Below are 24,018 nucleotides of genomic sequence, written 5' to 3' on the forward strand. Positions count from 1 at the left end.
GACGGCTTCGCCAGCATGGACTATATGCTAAGAAAGAGAAATGCAACTTTGAGCAACAGAGCATTCCATTCCTGGGCCTGATCATCTCTACTGCCGGAATTGCAATGGATCCCCAAAAGATCACAGCAATTTTGGAATGGCCGGTACCCTCAGACAAAAAAGGAGTTCAGGGGTTCATCGGATTTGCAAATTTCTACTGGAAATTCATTATAAATGTTTATTAGTTTATCAATCAAAATACAAATCATATTCACATTTCTATTAAAATGACATTTAGACAATATCCTCCTATTTGCATAAATTATTTAAATCCCTCTCCTCAACCCTCCCTCTTCCCCCCTCCCCCCTCCTCAGCCTCCCACCCCCATCCCCCCCACCTCTCCCACTCTGCGTTTTTCTCTCTTCTCCTTCACACCATACATTTCTGTTATTTCTAAATCCATTTCAAGGGGTGTTATATCCTCATATATTTCACTTTTTCTCTATACTCTTCCCATTTTTTCCACTTTGTATTGTACATCTCCATCTTATCTATATGCATGTAATACAATCTTTCTAACCCGCATATCTGGTTCACTCTGCCCATCCAATCCTCCTCTGTTGGCACCTCTCTTTTTTTCCAGAACCTGCGTATCAGACTCTTCGCTGCACTCAAGTAATGCCATATCCCCAAGGCCTTATATAATTTCACTGGAAGCTCTGTGATATGGAGGAGACATAACTCTGGGTCTAATCAAATATTAATTGTAGTGATTTTCCTTACTAAATAAACTATTTTCCGCCAAAACACCTGTATTCTTGAACACTCCCACCACGTATGATACCACGTACCTATCTCTCCACAACCTCTCCAAGTCATCCGTGAAATCTCCCCATTCAATTCACCTCTCGCATACTAATATTTTCGTGAATTAATCTGAACATTTTCCTTTGCTCCTCCTCATCTATTTCCCTTCCCATATCTCTTTCCCATTTCTCTATATATATTAATTTTATATCAGTGTCTAATTCGGTTAATATTTTATATATTTTTGCAATTCCGTGTCTCCCATCTCCCCGTGCGTCCAACAATCTCTCCAATGGATTCCACTCTTTTCTAGTTCTCATAGGCTTTGGGAGATTTTCAAAGAAATGTTTCAGTTGGTAATATCGGAATCTATCCATCTTATTGAAAACTTTTCCCTTTTTTTTCTCCAGCTCTCCATATGATCCCAATTCCTCCCCAACCATTATATCTCTCAGTTGTGCCTCTTGTTTTATAATCCATTTTCCTGCAATGTTTTCCTGCCCAGGGGTAAAATATTTTGTGTTCCTTAGTGGCATTAACTGTGAATTAAAAGCCCATCCCCTCTGTCTGTGTAACATTTCCCACACTCTCAAAACATTAAAAGTATACGTGCTTGTGCTTTCCTCTAATCCCCTATATTGTGCTGGCACCCATATAATCTTGCTTAAATTTGATCCACTCAGTGTATTTTCGATTTTGACGCAGCTTTTCTCTGGATTATGAGTCCAGTCAAAAATTCTCGCCATTATCACTGCTTTATAATATCTCTTAAAGTCTGGTACACCCAGTCCGCCTCTTTCTTTACTTCTAGTCAAGACTTCATAGCGTATTCTAGGCTTTTTATTCCTCCATATAAATCTTATTATCATTTTTTTAAGTTCTTTAAAATATGTCTCTGGGAGTTTAATTGGAATCATTTGAAATTTATACAATACTTTGGGCACAATTACCATTTTTATCAAATTTATGCGACCTATCCAGGACGGGTTTCCACCTCCCACTCTCTTCAGCTCCTCCTTAAGTTCGTTTAATAGTGAAATATAATTAGATTTATATAGATTCTTGGTTAAGGCTGACAGTTTTATCCCTAGATACTTTAGTTCTTTATCTCTCCAAACAAATGGGAATTCTCCTTGTATTTTTTCTTTTTCACTATTTTTAAGGTTTATATTTAAGATTTCGGCTTTTGTCGGGTTAATTTTTAAATTTGATCATTCCCCGTATTCCTTCAGTATCTTCATCAAATTTGGAAGTGACATTCTGGGATTTCCAACATAGAACATCAAATCATCCGCATAAGCCGCCACCTTATGTTCTCTATCTCCTATCCATATTCCCTTTATATCTATGTTCTTCCTTATCGTAGACAGCAGTGGCTCCAATGATAGAACATATAACAGTGGGGATAATGGGCATCCCTGTCTTGTACCATTTGACATCTTGAAAATCTCCGATCTTCCTCCATTAACCATGATAGCGGCAGTAGGCCCTCTATATAACCTTCCGATCCACTTCCTCATTCTATCTCCTATCCCCATCACCTCCAAGGTGTCCATCATAAATCCCCAACTCACTCTATCAAATGCTTTCTCGGCATCAATTGACATCAGTATCATTGGGGTTTTCCCTTTTTTACCTTCCTGTATGAGCAGCAGTGATCTCAAACCGTTTTCTCTGCCCTCTCTCCCTGGGACAAACCCCACCTGATCTTCGTGTATCCATTCCGGCATCAGTTCCTTCAGTCTATTTGCCAAAACCTTTGCATACTTTTTAGTATCTACATTCAGCAGCGCTATTGGTCTATAACTCGCACACTGCGAGGGGTCTTTATCCTCTTTATGGATTAAGACTATATTAGCCTGTAAGGATTCTCCCCTCATTTCCATCTCATTTCCCAGAGCATTCATATATATCTTCAACTTGGGTATTAATAACTCACCATATTTTTTGTAATATTTTACCGTATATCCATCTGGGCCCGGGCTTTTCCCCACCGCAGTACCTTTTAACGCTGTTTTTATTTCCTCTAATGTGATTTCTGCTTCTAGGGAATTCAATTGTATTTCGCTGAGTTTTGGTAGACCTGCCTCTTTTAAGTATGTTCTTCTTTTTTCTCTATTTACTGTTTCAGTTTTATTTATTATATCCTGCGGTATATTATATAACTCATTATAGTAATCCTTAAATGCTCTAGCGATGTCTTTAGTTGAGTGCACTAATTCACCCTTAGGGTTTCTTATTTTCTCTATATAATTCCTATTTTTCTTTTTCCTTAGAGTTCTCATTAATTATTTTCCCGGCTTATCTCCCCATCTATACCTTTCACTTGTTACTTTGTTAAAGACTCTTTTCTTTTCCTCCTCCATTACATTCTCTAGTTCTTCTTTCTTCTTTATTATTTTCTGCATTATCTCTTTAAACATTTCCCTTTTATGAGCCTTTTCGAGATCATATATTTCATTTAGTAGTCTATTAATCTCCTTTCTTTTTTCTTTTTTGCCCCTATTGCAATGAGTAGTCCTCTAATGTAGGCTTTGTGGGCCTCCCACACTGTTGCAATCAACACATCCTCTGTTTCATTCTCCTCAAAAAAACATTTAATTTCCCTCTCGATCTTTCGATCGGTCTCTTCATCCATAAGGAGTGCCTCATTCATCCGCCAGTCATAACCTCCTCTCTCTTCTCTACCCCATCTTGACTTCATTGCAACAGGGGCATGATCTGACAGAGTACTTCCTTCGATTTTTACTTCTACTACAGACTCTATAAATCGATGTTCTACCAATATATAATCCAGTCTAGAATAGATCTCATGTACATGTGAAAAAAAGGTATAGTCTCTATCTTTCATATTCCTGATTCTCCATATATCGACTAATTGACACTCATGCATCAGTTTCTTTAATAATCTCAAGGACCTGCTCTCTTCCCTTCTCACATGGGAGGTAGTATCCATCCGCAGGTCCATACAGATATTAAAGTCTCCAGCTATTATCATACAACCCCTTTTAAAATCCATCAATTTTTTCAATACACCTCTCAAGAATATCTCCGGTTTCTTATTTGGACAGTATATACTAGCTATTGTACACTCAATTCTCTGTAATTTACCCCTCAAAAACCTTCCCTCCGGATCCACAATTCTCTTCTCCATCTCAAACCTTATATTCTTTGCGAAACCTATAGCAACCCCTTTTGCTCTTTTAATTGGTGAGTCCGCATAATACCATGTCGGGAAATATCTAGTCTTCAGCCTAACCTTTGACTCCACCTCTAAGTGTGTTTCCTGTAGAAATACCACCGAAGATGTTCTATGTTGTAGTTCTTTAAATAGACCTAAATCTCTTCCCGGGACAACACAACCCCTTTACATTATGTTATAAATTGGATTTCTTCCATCTTACCCTACTCCTTTTAATTCCTTCATCCTCCTGCCCTTCCTCTTTCCTATTTCTCTTATCTCGCACAGTATCCACCTCCCCATTCCCCCCCTCTCATCCATCCCCATCTCCCCCCTCCCCTCCCCCATTAGTCCTACTATTTGCCTTCTAATCATTTGTGGACCTAATGCCACGTTTGATTTTTAACCCTGGGGTTGGTCTCTGACCATGTGCAGCTCACCTTCCCTCCATTTCCCCCAATGCCCCCCTATCTGTCATTTCTCTATTTCTCCTTCTAACTAGCTGCCATTCCTCTTTTCTCATAGCACTTATCCCTTCTTCCTCCTCCCAACCTGGGATCTCTATTTTCTGAATATTAAGTTTATCAAAAAAGTCTCTTAGTTCTTCAGGAAATCTCAGGTATGCAGTGACTCCATTCTTCCATCCCATTAAACACGTCGGGCTACTCCGTCTATATTGTATATTCTGTTTTTTCATCTGTTCTAGAAGTGGTTTCAGTGATCTCTTTCTCCACAATGTTTCAGCTGTCAGGTCTGCAAAAATTTGTATATTTTTTCCTCCATATATAATACTGGCTCTTCCTTTTGTCTTCTTCCATACCTCTTCTCTATCTCCATATTTATAGAATTGTACAACTACATCTCTCGGTTTCTCTTCCACCCGATCCCGTTGGAACCTTCCTATCCTATATACATTGTCCAATTCATATTTCTCGGTACTGGGTTTATCCGTAATGGAGTTTAAGATTTTACATATGGTCCCTTTTAAATCTTCTCCTTGTGTGAGCTCCGGGACTCCTTTTATCCTAAGATTATGTTTCCTATGCTTGTTACCTTGTATCTCCAAGTTATATTGCGGCTTTTATTGTTCTTTCCTCATCTCCATTATCTGATTTTTTAACTCTGGAATAGCTTGAGCATGTTTTTTAATTTTTTCCTCCTTTTCTTCTACTCTGGATAATAAATGTCCCAAATCGTTCCGGATAATCCCCATCTCTTGTTTAATAGATTTTTCCAGATTTTTAAACATTTCTGCCATCTCCTTTTTATTTGGGATTTGTAATTCTCCTTCATTTTCTCTGGACTTTATTCCCTCTGATGTTTGTTGATTATTATTGTTCATTTCCTCAGAAGACCTGGTGCTCTTATCTAGGCTGTTTTCCATTATACTCCTTTCAGAAGCCTCCTGAGATCTTTCTGGGGTCACATTTCCCTGGGACGTATATTTCCTAATCGTTCCAGATTGGGGGTGCTTGGGACCACTCCCTTTACTATTTTTGCTCTTCATATTTGTTATAAATTCAGTCCCTTTTCTCTAAGCTCTAGGACCTGTGCTAAAAATTATCCTTGGGAGAATTAAAATTTTCTTCTGTCCCCTTGGGAATCCCCCTATTCCTCCGTGTGTTCCTTCTTTGCTTCAACCTCTATATTCCACATACAGGGTCAGTATACAGTCCAGACATTATCACTCACCCTCCTTCCAGCTGATTTTTCAGTGAGGTGATTCTCCAGGTTCCTTCCCTGTTGTCTGTCTTTATTTCCCTTCTAGGGGATTCCTCCAGGTCACATTCCTCTTCCTTCACCTGATCTCTTTGACAGATAGCAGGCAGAGTGCTTTTCTGTTAAGTCGGTGTCAGGGTCCTGCTTGTATCTGTCTCCACTCACAGCTGTCAGTGAGAAGCCGATGCCTCCCTTCTGCTTGGGAATGCCGGCCGGCTTCTCTTCCTCCCAGAGATCCCTTGCGGGGGTCACGTGGCCGCCCTGCATCCTCCGGACTCCCAGCTGCTCTCTATCTCAGACAGGAGTCTCCAGCCATCCCACCTCAAACAACCCACGACACCGTGTCCTCCCCACTTCACCGGTGGGATCCCACTTACAGGTAGGGCATCCTAGGCATCTCCAGCAGCATTCACAGGGCGTATTGAGGGGAAGGTGACTGCCTTACAGAGGGAGATCCTACATCGGTCTCTCTCTTGCCGCCATGCTCAGGCTCCACAGCAGCCCCCATCTTAAGCCATGCAGACTCCTCTCTTCCTTACACCTTGGGAGTAGATGCGTCCTAAAACGCAGTAGGGGCAGTTCTTTCATGAAGGAAAGACCTGAAGGAACTAATGCATCCAGTAGCCTTCTTCTCTAGGAAACTAACCTCAGCTGAAAGGAACTACAACATTGGGGACCGAGAACTCTTGGCAATAAAGACAGCACTGGAGGAATGGAGATACCTGCTGGAAGGGGCCATACATCCAATTCTGATATATAGCGATCACAAGAATTTAGAATATTTAAGGACTGCTAAACGTCACAAACCACGCCAGGCTAGATGGGCACTGTTTTTCTCCAGATTCATTTTTCACATCACCTACAGGCCAGGATCCAAAAACACTAAACCAGATGCGCTTTCACGTATGTTCAAGGATCCAAAAGAATCTCCAAAACTGGACACCAATCTACCAGCAGGGAATTTCTTGCTATTAAAGTCTGAACTTCTGTCTCAATTGCAACAGGCCTCAGTAGGAGCCTCTAGTCCACCTGGAATCACTGTACAGAACAGGGAAGGGCTTTTATGGAAAGGGGAGCAAATTTTGGTACCCGAAGAGGCACAAATTCTTGTTCTGGGTTACTGCCATGATCACCCGTTAAGCAGGTCACTTCAGGGTTTCCAAGACATTGGAATTGGCCCAACGCTCGTTCTGGTGGCCGAATATAGCTAAGGATTGCAAAACATATGTAAGGACTTGTGCCATCTGCAATCGGAACAAGACCACTCGAAACAAGGCCTGGGGTTTACTTAAACCTCTACCAGTGCCTGATAGGCCTTGGAAAATGATATCCATGGACTTTATAGTGGAACTTCCGCCTTCCCAAGGCCATACTGCTATTTTTGTGGTTGTGGACCGGTTATCAAAAATGGCCCAATTTTTGCCACTAAGGAATACACCCTCTGCTTCTGAGACTGCTCGGATTTTCATTAAAGAAATCGTAAGACTCCATGGAGTTCCTGTGAACATTGTCTCGGACCGAAGGGTACAATTTACTTCGAGATTTTGGAAAGCGCTATGCGAAACCCTGGAAATCAAGTTATCCTTTTCCTCTGCCTACCACCCACAAACAAACGGGCAAACCGAACGAACCAATCAGACCCTGGAACAATACATCAGATGTTACACATCCTTCCTCCAGACTACTGGGTGGCAATCTTACTTTTGGCAGAGTTCACATATAACAATGTTAGCCATTCTGCCACTAAACAATCACCATTTTTTGCTAACTATGGGTTCCACCCTACCTTTTTACCTGACCTGGTCCCAGAAACTTCCGTTCCTGCTGCTCAGAATATACTAAATTTCTTTGTCTCTAACAATAAATTGTTACAAGAGGCGGTCGCAAAAGCCCAGGAAGACAACAAGAGGGTCTTCGACAGAAAGAGAAGGGAAGAACTGATTCTGCATCTGGGAGACCAGGTCTGGCTGGCTACAACTAATCTGAAGATGGCGTGCCCTTCGAGGAAGTTGGCACCAAGGTTTGTGGGCCCATTCTTGATAAGACACAGAATTAAAGTCACATATGAATTGGCACTTCCGGAGTCCATTAGAGTACACCCAGTTTTCCACGTGTCACTGTTGAAACCTGCCGTACCCGATCCATTTCCTAGTCATAGGTCAAGGCGCGCCGAGTCCATAGACGTGGACAGGGAAGAGGAATTTGAGGTCAAGGCTGTTGTGGACTGTAGGAAAAGGAGGGGTCAGACACAGTACCTTATTAAGTGGAAGGGGTATGGTCCGGAGGAAAACTCATGGGAACCAGCTCAGAATGTTCATGCCACAGACCTAGTTCAGGAATTTTTTCGCAGTCACCCGCAAAAGAGTGGCCAAATGGGCATCCAGAGGCTGCACATAAGGGGGGGGCAATGTCAGGGAAGATCGTACGAATATGTGCATGAGTAGCATCCCGATAAGATATACAGGCAGGCGGGCACTAAGACCCAGGCGCACCTGTCACCAATGACAGCACCGGGCAGGCACTAGGACCCAGGCACGCCTTTCGGCGCTGGGCGGGCTATTTAAACTGGCCACTGCAGGATCCAAATTGCCGTATGGTCTTATTCCTTTGCCTGTGATTCCTGACTCTCAGTTGTTTCCTGTTGCCGAACCTAGCCTGCTCCTGACTACCATTGACCTTCTCCTGCCCTGACCCCTGGCTTGTCTCTGGATATTCTTCTGGCTGCTCCTGATCATTCTGACCTCCTGTTGCTGAACCTGGCCTGTGACCCGACTATCCTTCTGCCTACTTCTCTGGTCTTCTCTGCCTTCTTGGATACAAAACCCGGCCCGCCTGACTCCGCTACCTGCCGCACGGATCCATCCGCATCCTGCTCTGGTCTGCTCTGCCTCCTCACGTCAGGCTCACTACTAAAGTATGTGACACTAGCGGTCTCCTGGACATACCTGGGGGCCACGACCTGGTCTCAGCCTGCTTCAAGTCCATCCCCACCATCAGGGGCTCTGGTGAACAAGCAGACTGGAGCTTAGATCCCGCGCCCTAGGGAACCCCAAACTGTGGACCTATAGAGCTACTTCTAGAGTCTTGACAAACAGTAAGTCAGAAGGGGTACAACCCTTAGAGGTAACATACAGGTTGTAATTTGTACACTACAAATAATATCTTCATACATTAAGATTCATTAATACATTTTTCAAAAAATTTGAAAAAAAAAGTTTGTTTCTATTTTAAAATTTAGCAAACAGGTAATTTTTCTACTTCACTGATGTGCGTTGATGAGGCTGCACTGATAGGCGGCACCGATAGGTGACACTGATGAGCTGGCACTGATGGGCAGCACTGATGATGGGTACTGATAGTCGGCACTCATAGGCAGCACTGCTGGGCACTGACTGGCGGCACTGCTGGGCAAAGGTGGGTGACACTGCTGGGCACTTGTGGGCGGCACTGGTAGGTGGCTCTGCTGGGCACCGATCCTCAAGGCACTGATCATCAATGATCGATGCCGATCCCTCCTCTGACAACTGCCAGCAGTACTTTCCTCATGCTCTGACAGGGTGAGGAAAGTGCAGTCAAGACCCGGCAATTGCATTTCCTGATGACCAGCGTGTCATAGGACACGGCAATCACGGAGATCACGGGGGGCACGCAGGAGAGCGCGTTCTGGGAGGACATCATAGGACGGCCTCCCAGGACTGGCCAGCCACAGTGCAGACGTCATTTGGCTACCTGCGGTCATCAACTAGTTAAAGCAGCACTTCCCCTTTTGGGTGGAGCTCTACTTTAACTTCAGCAAGAGATAACAGTGCTATAGTATCAAGGGAGGAGTGAATGTAGGGAGTGAAACATGTTATATACTCTATAGTATCATTTCTGGTACTCTCACAGTGGGAGTATAGATACCATACACATCCCTCCCCAGCTTCTCACCCCTCCCCCATACACATCCCTCCCCAGCTTCTCGCCCCTCCCCCATACACATCCCTCCCCAGCTTCTCACCCCTCCCCCATACACATCCCTCCCCAGCTTCTCGCCCCTCCCCCATACACATCCCTCCTCAGCTTCTCACCCCTCCCCCATACACATCCCTCCTCAGCTTCTCACCCCTCCCCCATACACATCCCTCCCCAGCTTCTCACCCCTCCCCCATACACATCCCTCCCCAGCTTCTCACCCCTCCCCCATACACATCCCTCCTCAGCTTCTCACCCCTCCCCCATACACATCCCTCCTCAGCTTCTCACCCCTCCCCCATACACATCCCTCCCCAGCTTCTCGCCCCTCCCCCATACACATCCCTCCCCAGCTCCTCGCCCCTCCCCCATACACATCCCTCCTCAGCTTCTCGCCCCTCCCCCATACACATCCCTCCCCAGCTTCTCGCCCCTCCCCCATACACATCCCTCCCCAGCTTCTCGCCCCTCCCCCATACACATCCCTCCCCAGCTTCTCGCCCCTCCCCCATACACATCCCTCCCCAGCTTCTCGCCCCTCCCCCCATAAACATCCCTCCTCAGCTTCTCAGCCCTCCCCCATACACATCCCTCCTCAGCTTCTCACCCCTCCCCCATACACATCCCTCCCCAGCTTCTCACCCCTCCCCCATACACATCCCTCCTCAGCTTCTCACCCCTCCCCCATACACATCCCTCCTCAGCTTCTCACCCCTCCCCCATACACATCCCTCCTCAGCTTCTCACCCCTCCCCCATACACATCCCTCCCCAGCTTCTCACCCCTCCCCCATACACATCCCTCCCCAGCTTCTCACCCCTCCCCCATACACATCCCTCCTCAGCTTCTCACCCCTCCCCCATACACATCCCTCCCCTGCTTCTCACACCTCCCCCATACACATCCCTCCCCAGCTTCTCACCCCTCCCCCATACACATCCCTCCCCAGCTTCTCACCCCTCCCCCATACACATCCCTCCCAGCTTAGCTTCTCACCCCTCCCCCATACACATCCCTCCCCAGCTTCTCACCCCTCCCCCATACACATCCCTCCCCAGCTTCTCACCCCTCCCCCATACACATCCCTCCCCAGCTTCTCACCCCTCCCCCATACACTTCCCTCCCCAGCTTCTCACCCCTCCCCCATACACATCCCTCCCCCATACACATCCCTCCCCAGCTTCTCACCCCTCCCCCATACACATCCCTCCCCAGCTCCTCACCCCTCCCCCATACACATCCCTCCCCCATACACATCCCTCCCCAGCTTCTCACCCCTCCCCCATACACATCCCTCCCCAGCTCCTCACCCCTCCCCCATACACATCCCTCCCCAGCTCCTCACCCCTCCCCCATACACATCCCTCCCCAGCTCCTCACCCCTCCCCCATACACATCCCTCCCCCATACACATCCCTCCCCAGCTTCTCACCCCTCCCCCATACACATCCCTCCCCAGCTCCTCACCCCTCCCCCATACACATCCCTCCCCCATACACATCCCTCCCCAGCTTCTCACCCCTCCCCCATACACATCCCTCCCCAGCTCCTCACCCCTCCCCCATACACATCCCTCCCCAGCTCCTCACCCCTCCCCCATACACATCCCTCCCCAGCTTCTCACCCCTCCCCCATACACATCCCTCCTCAGCTTCTCGCCCCTCCCCCATACACATCCCTCCTCAGCTTCTCGCCCCTCCCCCATACACATCCCTCCTCAGCTTCTCGCCCCTCCCCCATACACATCCCTCCTCAGCTTCTCGCCCCTCCCCCATACACATCCCTCCTCAGCTTCTCACCCCTCCCCCATACACATCCCTCCCCAGCTTCTCACCCCTCCCCCATACACATCCCTCCCCCATACACATCCCTCCTCAGCTTCTCGCCCCTCCCCCATACACATCCCTCCTCAGCTTCTCACCCCTCCCTCATACACATCCCTCCCCAGCTTCTCACCCCTCCCCCATACACATCCCTCCCCAGCTTCTCACCCCTCCCCCATACACATCCCTCCCCAGCTTCTCACCCCTCCCCCATACACATCCCTCCCCAGCTTCTCACCCCTCCCCCATACACATCCCTCCCCAGCTTCTCACCCCTCCCCCATACACATCCCTCCCCAGCTTATCACCCCTCCCCCATACACATCCCTCCCCAGCTTCTCACCCCTCCCCCATACACATCCCTCCCCCATACACATCCCTCCCCAGCTTCTCACCCCTCCCCCATACGCATCCCTCCCTAGCTTCTCGCCCCTCCCCCATACGCATCCCTCCCCAGCTTCTCGCCCCTCCCCCATACGCATCCCTTTCCAGCTTCTCGCCCCTCCCCCATACACATCCCTCCCCAGCTTCTCGCCCCTCCCCCATACGCATCCCTCCCTAGCTTCTCGCCCCTCCCCCATACGCATCCCTCCCGAGCTTTTCGCCCCTCCCCCATACGCATCCCTTTCCAGCTTCTCGCCCCTCCCCCATACGCATCCCTCCCCAGCTTCTCGCCCTTCCCCCATACGCATCCCTCCCCAGCTTCTCGCCCCTCCCCCATACGCATCCCTCCCCAGCTTCTCGCCCCTCCCCCATATGCATCCCTCCTTAGCTTCTCGCCCCTCCCCCATACGCATCCCTCCTCAGCTTCTCACCCCTCCCCCATACATATCCCTCCCCCATACACATCCCTCCCCAGCTTCTCGCCCCTCCCCCATACGCATCCCTCCCCAGCTTCTTGCCCCTCCCCCATACGCATCCCTCCCCAGCTTCTCGCCCCTCCCCCATACGCATCCCTCCCCAGCTTCTCGCCCCTCCCCCATACGCATCCCTCCCGAGCTTCTCGCCCCTCCCCCATACGCATCCCTTTCCAGCTTCTCGCCCCTCCCCCATACGCATCCCTCCCCAGCTTCTCGCCCCTCCCCCATACGCGTCCCTCCCCAGCTTCTCGCCCCTCCCCCATACGCGTCCCTCCTCAGCTTCTCGCCTTTCCCCCACACACGTCCCTCCTCAGCTTCTCGCCCCTCCCCCACACACGTCCCTCCTCAGTTTCTCGCCCCTCCCCCACACACGTCCCTCCTCAGCTTCTCGCCCCTCCCCCACACACATCCCTCCTCATCTTCTCGCCCCTCCCCCACACACATCCCTCCTCAGCTTCTCGCCCCTCCCCCACACACATCCCTCCTCAGCTTCTCGCCCCTCCCCAGCTTCTCGCCCCTCCCCCATACACATCCCTCCTCAGCTTCTTACCCCTCCCCCATACACATCCCTCCTCAGCTTCTCGCCCCTCCCCCATACACATCCTTCCCCAGATTATTATTATTATTATACAGGATTTATAAAGCCCCGATAGTTGGCTCAGCGCTGTACATTACAAAGGGGGACAGAACATGTGACAGAACAATACCAATACAATGCAAAACATGAGGGGATTGAGGGCCCTGATCCTTGGAGCTTACAATCTAGGAGGGGGGGATGGTGGTACAGGAGGAGATAGCTGTGGGGGATGGAGTAGTAGGAAGAGTGGAGGAGGTCGGCAAGTTAGCAGGGGGTGGGGTAGGCTTCCCTGAAGAGATGGGTTTTCAGGGTGTGCCTAAAGGAGAGGACAGTAGGTGATAATCTGATGGGTTGCAGCAGGAAGTTCCAGAGGATGGGTGACACCCTGGAGAAGTCCTGGAGGCGGGCATGGGAGGAGGAGACCAGGGAACTAGAGAGAAGGAGGTCTTGTGAGGAGCGGAGTGTGCGTGTTGGGCGGTACTTGGATATTAGGTCAGTGATGTAGTTCGGGGCAGTATGGTGGACGGCTTTGTACGTCAGTGTTAGGATTTTGAATTTGATCCGTTGTGCAATCGGAAGCCAGTGGAGGGATTGGCAGAGGGGGGTGGCGGACACTGAGTGGAGGCCAGTGGAGGGATTGGCAGAGGGGGGTGGAGGCCAGTGGAGGGATTGGCAGAGGGGGGTGGCGGAGATGGAGCGGTCAATGAGTCTGGCAGCCGTATTCAGGATGGACTGAAGCAGGGATAGCCAGCGGCGAGGCAGGCCAGTGAGGAGGGAGTTGCAGTAGTCGAGTCGTGATATGATGAGGGAGTGGATGAGCTGTTTAGTGGTTTCTGGGGTTAGGAACGTGCGGATTTTGGCGATGTTGCGGAGGTGGAGTCTGCATGTTGCGGAGGTGGAGTCTGCACGAGTTTGTTAAAGATTGGACTTGGGGCTAGAAGGATAGGTTGGAGTCCAGCATGACACCAAGTACTCTGGCCTGCGGGGCGGGTTTGATGGTGGCGTTGTTGGATGTGACGGAGAAGTCAATGGGGGGTGGTGTCCGAGCTGGGGGGAAGACTAGGAGCCCAGTTTTAGAGAGGTTCAGTTTAAGGAAGTGGAGTGACATCCAGTCAGATATGTCGCTCAGTAGGTGTGTGATTCAGGCGGAGACCGAGGGGGTGAGGTGGGGGGTTGAGAGATAGATTTGTGTGTCGTCGGCATAGAGGTGGTAGTTGAAGCCGTGAGAGTGTATGAGTTGGCCAAGGGAGGAGGTATAGATGGAGAAGAGAAGGGGCCTGAGAACAGAGCCTTGAGGGACCCCAACAGAGAGGGGGAGTGAGGGGGGAGGTGGTAGCATTATAGGTAACGCTGAAAGAGCGTTGTGACAGGTAAGATGAGAGCCAAGAGAGAGCAGAATCTCTGAGGCTGAGGGAGTGTAGTTTTTTGAGGAGGAGGGGGTGGTCGACTGTATCGAAGGCTGCAGAGAGGTCAAGGAGTAGGAGCACTGAATAGTGGCCATTAGCTTTGGCGGTTAGCAGGTCGTTGGAGAGTTTGAGTAAGGCAGGTTCGGTGGAGTGTAGGGGAAGGAAGCCGGACTGTAGGGGATCGTGGAGGTTGTTGTCATTGAGGTGAGAGCTTAGGCGGGTGTAGACTAGGCCCTCGAGGAGTTTAGATTTAAATGGGAGCAGGGAGATGGGTCTGAGGTTGTTCGGGTCAATGGGGTCCAGGGAGGGCTTTTTAAGTATGGGGGTGATGTGTGCATGTTTCAGAGGGGAGGGGAAAGTGCCGGAGGAGAGGGAGAGATTAAAGATGTGGGTGAGTGAGCGTAGAATGGAGGGGGAGGGAGGTCGTAGGAGTTGTGAGGGGATAGGGTCGAGGGGGCAGGTGGTGAGGCGGGCATCAGAGAGGATCTTGGAGACTTCCTCGATGGTAGTAAGGTCAAAGGTGCGGAGTGTTGGGGGGGCTTAAGTATGAGGAATGTAGGGTGGGGTGGAAGTGGAGGTCAGAGCAGTGGTGGGGCCGTGGGAGAGGGGGTAGTTGAGTGAGGGGGAAGGGGGTTGGAGGGAGTTTGAAAAGCGACAAAGTCCCTGTGGGTTATGTTGAGGGAGAGGGGGGATGAGGGGGTAGCTGTGTGAGAGGGGACGGGTTGAGAGGGCGTGTGAGTTGCGGCGATGTCCTTGCGAATTGTGTCAATCTTGTTTTTGAAGTGATTGGCAATCTCAAGGGCAGTGAGTGAGGTGCTGGGTGGAGGTGGGGTGGCGAGAGTAGAGAGTTGAAGGTGGAGAAGAGTCAGCAAGGATTGGAGGAGAGGGCCTTGATGAGGGTCAGGAAGTAGGCTTGTTTGGCTGCGTGGAGGGAGGAGGTGTAGGTGTGGAAGGCAGATTTGTAGCGGGTGAAGGCTTGTTGGGATTTGGTTTTGCGCCATAGTCGCTCCAGGGCACGACTGTGTCGTTTGAGGGTTTTGGTGTGATCAGTGTGCCAGGGCTGGAGCGGACTCAGAAGGTGCTCTGCAGTGACTGGAGCAGACCAACCCCACCACCTTTACGACCGTTGGGTCTGGGTGAGAGGGTCCAGGTAAGACCTACGTAGGAGAGTGCAGCAAGGGAGGTAGAATCAGTGGGCTGGATCCAGGTTTCTGTGATCGCTAGGAGGTTGAGGGAGCGGGAAACAAAGAGGTCGTGGATGGCGGTGAGCTTGTTGCACACCGATCGGGCGTTTAGGAGTGCACATGAAAATGGGGGGGGAGATTTTAGGGAGCAGGGGAACAGATACTAAGTTGTGGGGGTTGGGGCAGGACGTGGAGGCGGGAGGGTGTTGTGTGGGTGAGGGAGGTGGTGGAGGGCCAGGATTCAGGGAGATGTCTCCCGCGGCTAGGAGGAGGAGAAGGGTGAGAAAGGTGGCATGGGAGCGGGATGTGCAGGAGCGTGAGAAACTACTAGTGGAGGTGTTGGGGTCAGTGGGAGAGTGGAGTAATAGGAGGAGGTGGTGGGTGCCGTAGAGGAGCGAAGGAAGCAGTGAGGACACAATATACAATTGTGTGGGAGGAGTAGAGGGATATAGTGAATGGATTTTGGGAACGGAGGAGAGGAAAATGATAAGAATGAGTGGAAGAGGCATTTTGGGGAGGTGATGAGAGCAGTAGTAGGGAGATGATAGCAATGAGGGGGAGATGTAGGGATATTCTCACCCCTCCCCCATACACATCCTTCCCCAGCTTCTCACCCCTCCCCCATACACATCCTTCCCCAGCTTTTCACCCCTCCCCCATACACATCCCTCCTCAGCTTCTCGCCCCCCCCCATACACATCCCTCCTCAGCTTCTCGCCCCTCCCCCATACACATCCGTCCCCAGCTTCTCACCCCTCCCCCATACACATCCCTTCCCAGCTTCTCACCCCTCCCCCATACACATCTGTCCCCAGCTTCTCACCCCTCCCCCATACACATCCCTCCCCAGCTTCTCACCTCTCCCCCATACACATCCGTCCCAAACTTCTCACTCCTCCCCTATATACATCCCCCCAGCTTCTCACCCCTCCCCTATACACATCCCCCCAGCTTCTCACCCCTCCCCTATACACATCCCCCCAGCTTCTCAAACCTCTCTCATACACATCCCTCCCAGCTTCTCACCCCTCCCCCATATATATCCCTTCCCAGCTTCTCACCCCTCCCCCATACACCCCTTCTGAGCTTCTCACCCCTCCCCCATACACATCCCTCCCTAACTTCTCACCCATCCCCCATATATATCTTCCTTAGCTTCTTGCCCCTCCCCCATACACAGCTGTAACGGAACTGACCCAGACTGCGCTTGAGTACTTCTGTTAGAATACCACTTCCCCGTCTGAACACCGACCACAGACACCACAGCCGACCATACAAGACTAGACGACACCAGTCCTGAAGTAAACCAGGAGGTAGACTACTTTATTTGAACATAGATACAAGATATATGCACCCCGCGGACAGTCCCCCCTCCCTGCATAATGACCCTGGGTGGGGCAATCTACATTTATTGTGTGATAGGTTAGTGTAGCGCTACAAACATAACAGCATAATAAAAAACATATAATAATAGACACAATATGAATGGCACACATCTCATAGTGCAATAAGGTGACCATGTGATGATAAAACAGAATAGATGTGAACATATGTGGCCCAAGCCCCACTCAGTAATGTGAGAAGTGAGTACTATATAGGTATGATAAGTGAGTACACAAAGAAAATGCAATAAAGGTGATCACATGATAAACTTCAAGTGATGGTCGTCACGATCCTGACGAAGTCACATGACGGTGACGCAACGCATAGATACGTGGTGACGCAGCATCCGGTCCGCGGTGACGTACTTCTGGTACGGCCGCCATCTTAGCCTACCTTGAATGTGAATAGGAAACCCATGCAGTACACCCATACATCCCTATGGAATGGTGGCTTCTTATACAGCATGTGAGTTTACAACTTGACTTTTTTAATAAAAGCACCTATTGTATGGCTTTATATGCCCTGAGAGATTCTTCCTGTGCTTTTATCACCCGGTTGAGAGGTTTATCCTGCTGAGACCAGGAGCCAGTGTACCCTGATTACTTACCTTACCGGATGAGATGTCCATGGGAGACTTGCTGGTGATTTCTGCAATTTTGGATCAAGATCCTGAGTGATCTTAAAGCCGTACAGGCCCTTTGGGCTGCTGAGTGGAGGTGAGGGGGCAATTTAGCCACAGGAGGAGAGTCGCTCACCATCACTTGACGTTTATCGTGTGATCACCTTTATTGCATTTTCTACTGCTTTGAGCTTGAGCACCACCTTATAGCCTAATGAACGTTTATACAGCGATGTGACTCCACTTGAAGCTTACTGTGTTCTCACCTACATTGTGTTCTAACTGTCTTCAGCTGAGCGCCATCATATCGTGTGATGTACTTTGTGTACTCACTTATCATACCTATATAGTAGTCACTTCTCACATTACTGAGTGGGGCTTGGGCCACATATGTTCACATCTATTCTGTTTTATCATCACATGGTCACCTTATTGCACTATGAGATGTGTGCCATTCATATTGTGTCTATTATTATATGTTATTTATTATGCTCTTATGTTTGTAGCGCTGCACTAACCTATCACATGATATTGATCTTTTGACTGTTGGGTACCAGTTTGAGTGCTAGCCGCTTAGTATTTGAGGGACTCCATTGAGCGCAGGAGGATTATATATACAGTATTGAATCTACATTTATTAACAGGAGACACAAAAGGTATTCAAACTTCACACCAGCAGACCGTCCCATCAGGAGGGAGGGCCGCTGAAGACCCCCCCCACCAACCAATACACACAAACACATACATCCCATAATAGTTTGCTCCCAAGCCAGACAAACAATAGAACAATGGGATGCAACCACATGGCATTAAACAATGAACAACCTCCCACCCCCCCTAGACATGTCTACACAATATCAGGACATCTCACCCTGCACCCCTAACAGGCACAGGGTGACTTACACATAAGAGGAATATGGAGAGCTTAGACAGGGGTCTTCCCACCTCTCCAAAGTAAGCTGGGTTCCATGGGCCCCCCACCCAAAGTGACTCCCATCACATATCTCCCCTTTTGGCAGGGGACCCCAAACAGGTTGACTCTGAAGTTAGTCTGTACTTCCAGTCCCCCAATGCCAGCACCCACACAGTACCCCAAACAAATTGTCCCAAACATAGCAATACTCACTCAGCCAACCTCTGCCTCTCTCGTAGAACATATCTGCCACTGGGGAGAAGTACGGACTGGTCCTTCTCCCTGAAGTCCTCTCAGCCACTGGAGAGAAGACAGGGTGGCTGGGCCGACTCCATCATGCTGTGGGGGATCTGGGCCGACTGCCCAGCATCCCTGGGGTATCCAGGTGGTGACTGTATTCTCATCCACTCTGACTTGATGGACATCCCCCAGTGTTCGCAAAGTAAGGCTGACATCCTCTTGTCCCAATGCCAGACCCTTTTCTGGGGTTGTGTCAGTGGAGACCAAAGTCCCATCCACGGACATCAGCTCATGCAGTTGTGAGGTGCCGATTGCATCCTCTTCCTGTAGCTCCTGCGGTGCTGATTGTTGTGGGCAGAGGTCAACCACGCCATGTCCTGATGACAGCTCTTCTGCTGGAGGTGCGATGACTGGATCCTCCTCCGCAGAAAAGTCAATCAAATCCCCAGTCTCTGGCACTGGTATCTGGGAATAGGCATTTGCCATCTCCTGTCCGTGGAACCCAGAAGATGTTACCAGTGCTGGGCAGCGGCTAGCAGAGCTCTGCCCTTTAGTCAGCACTTCAGGTTTGGGGACGGCAATCTCTGGAATTTCCACTGCCGATTCTTGGGCATGCTGCTGAACATGTTTTAGCAGTTGCCTGTATGCCCTTTCCAGATCCTGTTCTTTCATCAGTAGGTATTCCAGATCTGGTTCAAGCTCTGAGACTACTGTGAGACCGAACATAGCCTCTCTGTCTTCTTGCAGGTCCTCCAGGGTAGGTTCTCCTTCATTGCCAAACACAAAATGATTTGTAAGGCTCTCCCACAGCAATCCAGGACCACCAAAGTCCTATCCCTCTGGAGAGCACTCTGTTGTCACTCCTAAATATTTCTGCTTTTCGTGCCATTACAGAGACCGATATCGGTTGTCCAGCTTTATCTCCTGCTGGACCAGCCTGTCCAATTCAGTCACCCATTGCTCCTGGGGTCGCTCTCCCAGGAATGGCATCCATACCTTCCTATGGTCCCTGGCCCGTTCCGCTGTGGTTGGATAGCATTTGCCCTTGTCCATACCAGCAACCTGGAGAGCTTCACTCTAAAGCACCACCTGAATCCACTGCCTGAGCTCCAGGTACTCATCCGCAGACACAGTCCTGGGGTATGCTGCAAGAACGATCCGCAGCAGCCCCGGGAACTCTGATGCCAGGTCCACATCTCCACTGGGGTGACCGACATCTACCTTCCTGATCTTGAATCCCGGTAGTGGTTTGGACGTGTTCACAGCCAGGAAGCACAACCTTGCCACCAATGTAACGGAACCGACCCAGACTGCTCATGAGGACTTCCGTTAGACTACCGCTTCCCCGTCCGAACACCGACCACAGACACCACAGCCGACCATACAAGACTAGACACCAGTCCTGAAGTAAACCAGGAGGTAGACTAGTTGATTTGAACAAATATACACTCGGGACAATCCCCCCCTCCTTGTATAATGACACAGGGCGGGGCAATCTACATTTAGTAACAAGAGACACCAGCATATTGATCTGTCTATAGCAGGGACAGGAGCCGGGACCAGGAATAGGAGATCCACCTGACTTACCCGTGTGCTCTGACATGGAGAAGATCCCATGCTGGCCCTATGGTGGCCGTGTGTTCAGGATGGAGACCGACAATCACAGGATCGTCTGGAAGCCGATCTAAAATGGCTGAGAGGAGGAAAGTGTTCCCGGGACAGGAAGTGACACAGACAGGAAGTGACTCCAGACAGATTTATACAGAGGCTGCAGCATGGAGAGCAGACACTAGATGGTGCTGATCCACAAATAGCTGAATAGCATAAAACGGGAAAAAACTGAAAAACAAAAGACGATGGCGGCTCCTAAACTTCTATTGTCAATGTATGCACAGTTATCACATTACAGTGGATTAGATCTCCCTCCATTTTGTTGTAGCCCGCCTGTCCTTCCTCTGGTGGCCATTTTCCCTTAGTCTAATACAATATTCATACAGTTATCACATTACAGTGGATTAGATCTCCCTCCTCCATTTTGTTGTAGCCCGCCTGTCCCTCCTCTGGCGGCCATTTTCCCTTAGTCTGATATGAATGCTGGCACATTTTGTCCCCTGATATTAGACATTAGCCGGGTGATTGTATACACACAGCGGGCAGATCTCAATCAATGTCACCCACTAGTCTATACTGTCACGGGGTTGGCCAGCCAATCATGTGGCTCCTATTCTGTCCTTCCAATGACCATTCCTAGTACATAGGACTCATCTTCCATACTACATTCATGATACAACAAGATGGAAACTCCCAATATACAGAGAAAATCTCCCATAAAATACATAGAAATCACATCTGCCCTAAAGGGCCATAAACATAAGAAGATTGCCCTCGACGCCCCCACATTCATCTACAATACTAGCCAAGGTGTCATTGGTCCCCCTAATACACGGATAGTACCCCAATCCTGCATTCATACATGTGACAATACACCATGGATTCCTCCCGCTCTATATTATGTCTCCATACAAATCAGTCGCCATCCAATCCATCCATCTCACAAAAGCTCCAATACCCAGCAAATGTTTCCGTCTCCTCCTAGTAATAACCATGTGATCTCCATGAGAATAAAGCGCCCATTTGTGTCCTTATCCCCTCCCCCTACGCAGGATGTACACCCCTTCATGGCCACGCCTCTTTATGTAACTGACAATTTTGCTGTCGTGCAACGCTGCACCCAAACTAAATATCCGTCCTTTCTTCACACAAATAGAGCTTTCTGTCGGTGGGATGTCATCACCTGTGCGCTTTTTATTTTTCACGCCATAAACAAAAAAAGACCAAAAATTTTGAAGAAAAACAATATTTTGTACTTTCAGCTATAAAATATATAAAGTAACCTCAAAGTTAGTTATAAATTTCACCAAAATGTCTCCCGCTCCATGTTTATGGGAAAAGGACCCCAATAAGTGGATATTGATTGCTGTGTGTGACCGTTATATCGTCTGCAGACTATGGGGAGATCATGGGGTGTACACAGCTTGTACTTCTCACTGCACAGCACATTTCTGGGGGGCTAAGATACCAGGACACCCCCAATACCAGGACACCCCCAATACCAGGACAGGACACCCCCAATACCAGGACACCCCCAAATACCAGGACACCCCCAATACCACGAAACCCCCAAATACCAGGACACCCCCAATACCAGGACACCCCCAAATACCAGGACACCCCCAATACCAGGACACCCCCAAATACCAGGACACTCCCAATACCAGGACACCCCCCAATACCAGGACAGGACTACCCCAAAACCAGGATGGGACACCCCCAAATGCCAGGACAGGACAAACACCCCCAAATACCAGGACGGTACAAACACCCCCAAATACCAGAGCAGTATAAACACCCCCAAATACCAGGACAGTACAAACACCCCCAAATACCAGGAAAGTACAAACACCCCTAAATACCAGGATAGTACAAACACCCCAAAATACCAGGACAGGACAAACACCCCCAAATACCAGGACAGCACTAACACCCCAAATACCAGGACAGGACAAACACCCCCAAATACCAGGACAGGACAAACACCCCCAAATACCAGGACAGTACAAACACCCCCAAATACCAGGACAGGACAAACACCCCCAAATACCAGGACAGCACTAACACCCCAAATACCAGGACAGGACAAACACCCCCAAATACCAGGACAGGACAAACACCCCCAAATACCAGGACAGGACAGTACACACCCCCTGTGACGGGGGTAGGCAGGACAGGACAAACACCCCCAAATACCAGGACAGGACAAACACCACCAAATACCAGGACAGGACAAACACCCCCAAATACCAGGACAGTACAAACACCCCCAAATACCAGGACAGTACAAACACCCCCAAATACCAGGACAAACACCCCCAAATACCAGGACAGGACAAACACCCCCAAATACCAGGACAGGACAAACACCCCCAAATACCAGGACAGGACAAACACCCCCAAATACCAGGACAGCACTAACACCCCAAATACCAGGACAGGACAAACACCCCCAAATACCAGGACAGGACAAACACCCCCAAATACCAGGACAGGACAGTACACACCCCCTGTGATGGGGGTAGGCAGGACAGGACAAACACCCCCTGTGATGGGGGTAGGCAGGATAGTACAAACACCCCCAAATACCAGGACAGGACAGTACACACCCCCTGTGACGGGGGTAGGCAGGATAGTACAAACACCCCCAAATACCAGGACAGGACAGTACACACCCCCTGTGACGGGGGGGGGGGGGGCAGGACAGAACACACAGAGCAGATGATAAACACACAAAGCTTTATTGAAAGATGACAATCACTCAATTGGGGTCAGCAGGTAGCGTCTCAGTGCCCAGTGTAGGGGAAGAGCAGGGAGAGGGCCCAAAACAATTGTAATCCGGCCCCAGGGGGCAAAGTCAGAGTCTCTGGCAGTTTGTAATCCAAACAGGGAAGAGAAAGGGGGGAGAGTTCATGGACAGTCCATAGGGGAATAAAACGGGTGCAGACACTCACGGGTCCAGCAGGGATGTCCTGGCTCACAGCAGACGACAGCAGGGGGCGACCCTCCTCAGCACACAGCAACAGCGGGTAATCCGGGCCCCAGAGTATTAGGCAGAGTATAGGGGGGCCCACAACAGTGTGACGGGAGTGACTTTTGGGGGTGGGGGGACCGCTTGGTCAGCTCATGTCCCCCTCATTATGTTTAAGGCACCCTGTGCCTGTTAAGGGTTACAGGGTGTGTATGTGAATGTCTGAGTTCTGTGTATAGTGTGTTGTCCATTGTCTGTTTACCATGTGCTACCCCCCATTGTGCTGTGTCTCCCTGTCCAGCCAACTATTATGGGATGTACTGTTTGTGTATTGGTGTGGGGGTTGGGCAATGTCCTTTGCCACATGGTTGCATCCCATTGTTCTGTGTCTGGTTGGATGGGGAGGGGTGATGAGGTGTTTCCTGTCCCTGGTTGTCTTTCCCCGCCCTCTGTATAAAACATGTTTTGTGTACAATAAAGTTAGTTGACTTCCTGTTTTAGTAAGAGCTGGTTGTCTGTCTATTTTCCTGAGGGATTCCGAGGGTGTGGTCCGTGGATGGTGTTCGGACAGGGGAAGCTGCAGTATAACGGAATATACCCAAGTGCGGTCGGGTACCGGTTCCGTTACATTGGTGGCAAGCGGTGGGATTGTGCTTCCAGCTGTAAACACATCCAAACCACCACCGGGATTCAAGAGCAGGAAAAGACGTCAGTCACCCCAGTGGAGATATGGACCTGGCATCAGAGTTCCCAGGGCTGCTGCAGATCATCCTTGCAACATACCCCAGGA

The 24,018-nt window shown here is 49.7% G+C and overlaps 2 protein-coding genes across 2 annotated transcripts in view; both read right to left on the reverse strand.

The window, feature by feature from the left end:
* The window catches only part of LOC149449063 (uncharacterized), a 128,750-nt gene extending 108,424 nt beyond the window's left edge, over positions 1-20,326 (reverse strand). The window contains exon 1 of the mRNA XM_089693861.1: positions 20,234-20,326. The gene's annotated coding sequence lies outside the window, so the exon portion shown is untranslated. The remainder of the gene's footprint in view (positions 1-20,233) is intronic.
* Positions 1-24,018, reverse strand: part of LOC149449065 (uncharacterized) — a 74,054-nt gene that overhangs the window by 6,899 nt on the left and 43,137 nt on the right. The gene's annotated exons all lie outside the window — the stretch shown is intronic.

Source organism: Staurois parvus, unplaced genomic scaffold (genome assembly GCF_062004578.1).
Source record: "Staurois parvus isolate SC_StPar_1 unplaced genomic scaffold, SC_StPar_1.0 ptg000638l, whole genome shotgun sequence".
Classification (NCBI taxonomy): domain Eukaryota; kingdom Metazoa; phylum Chordata; class Amphibia; order Anura; family Ranidae; genus Staurois; species Staurois parvus.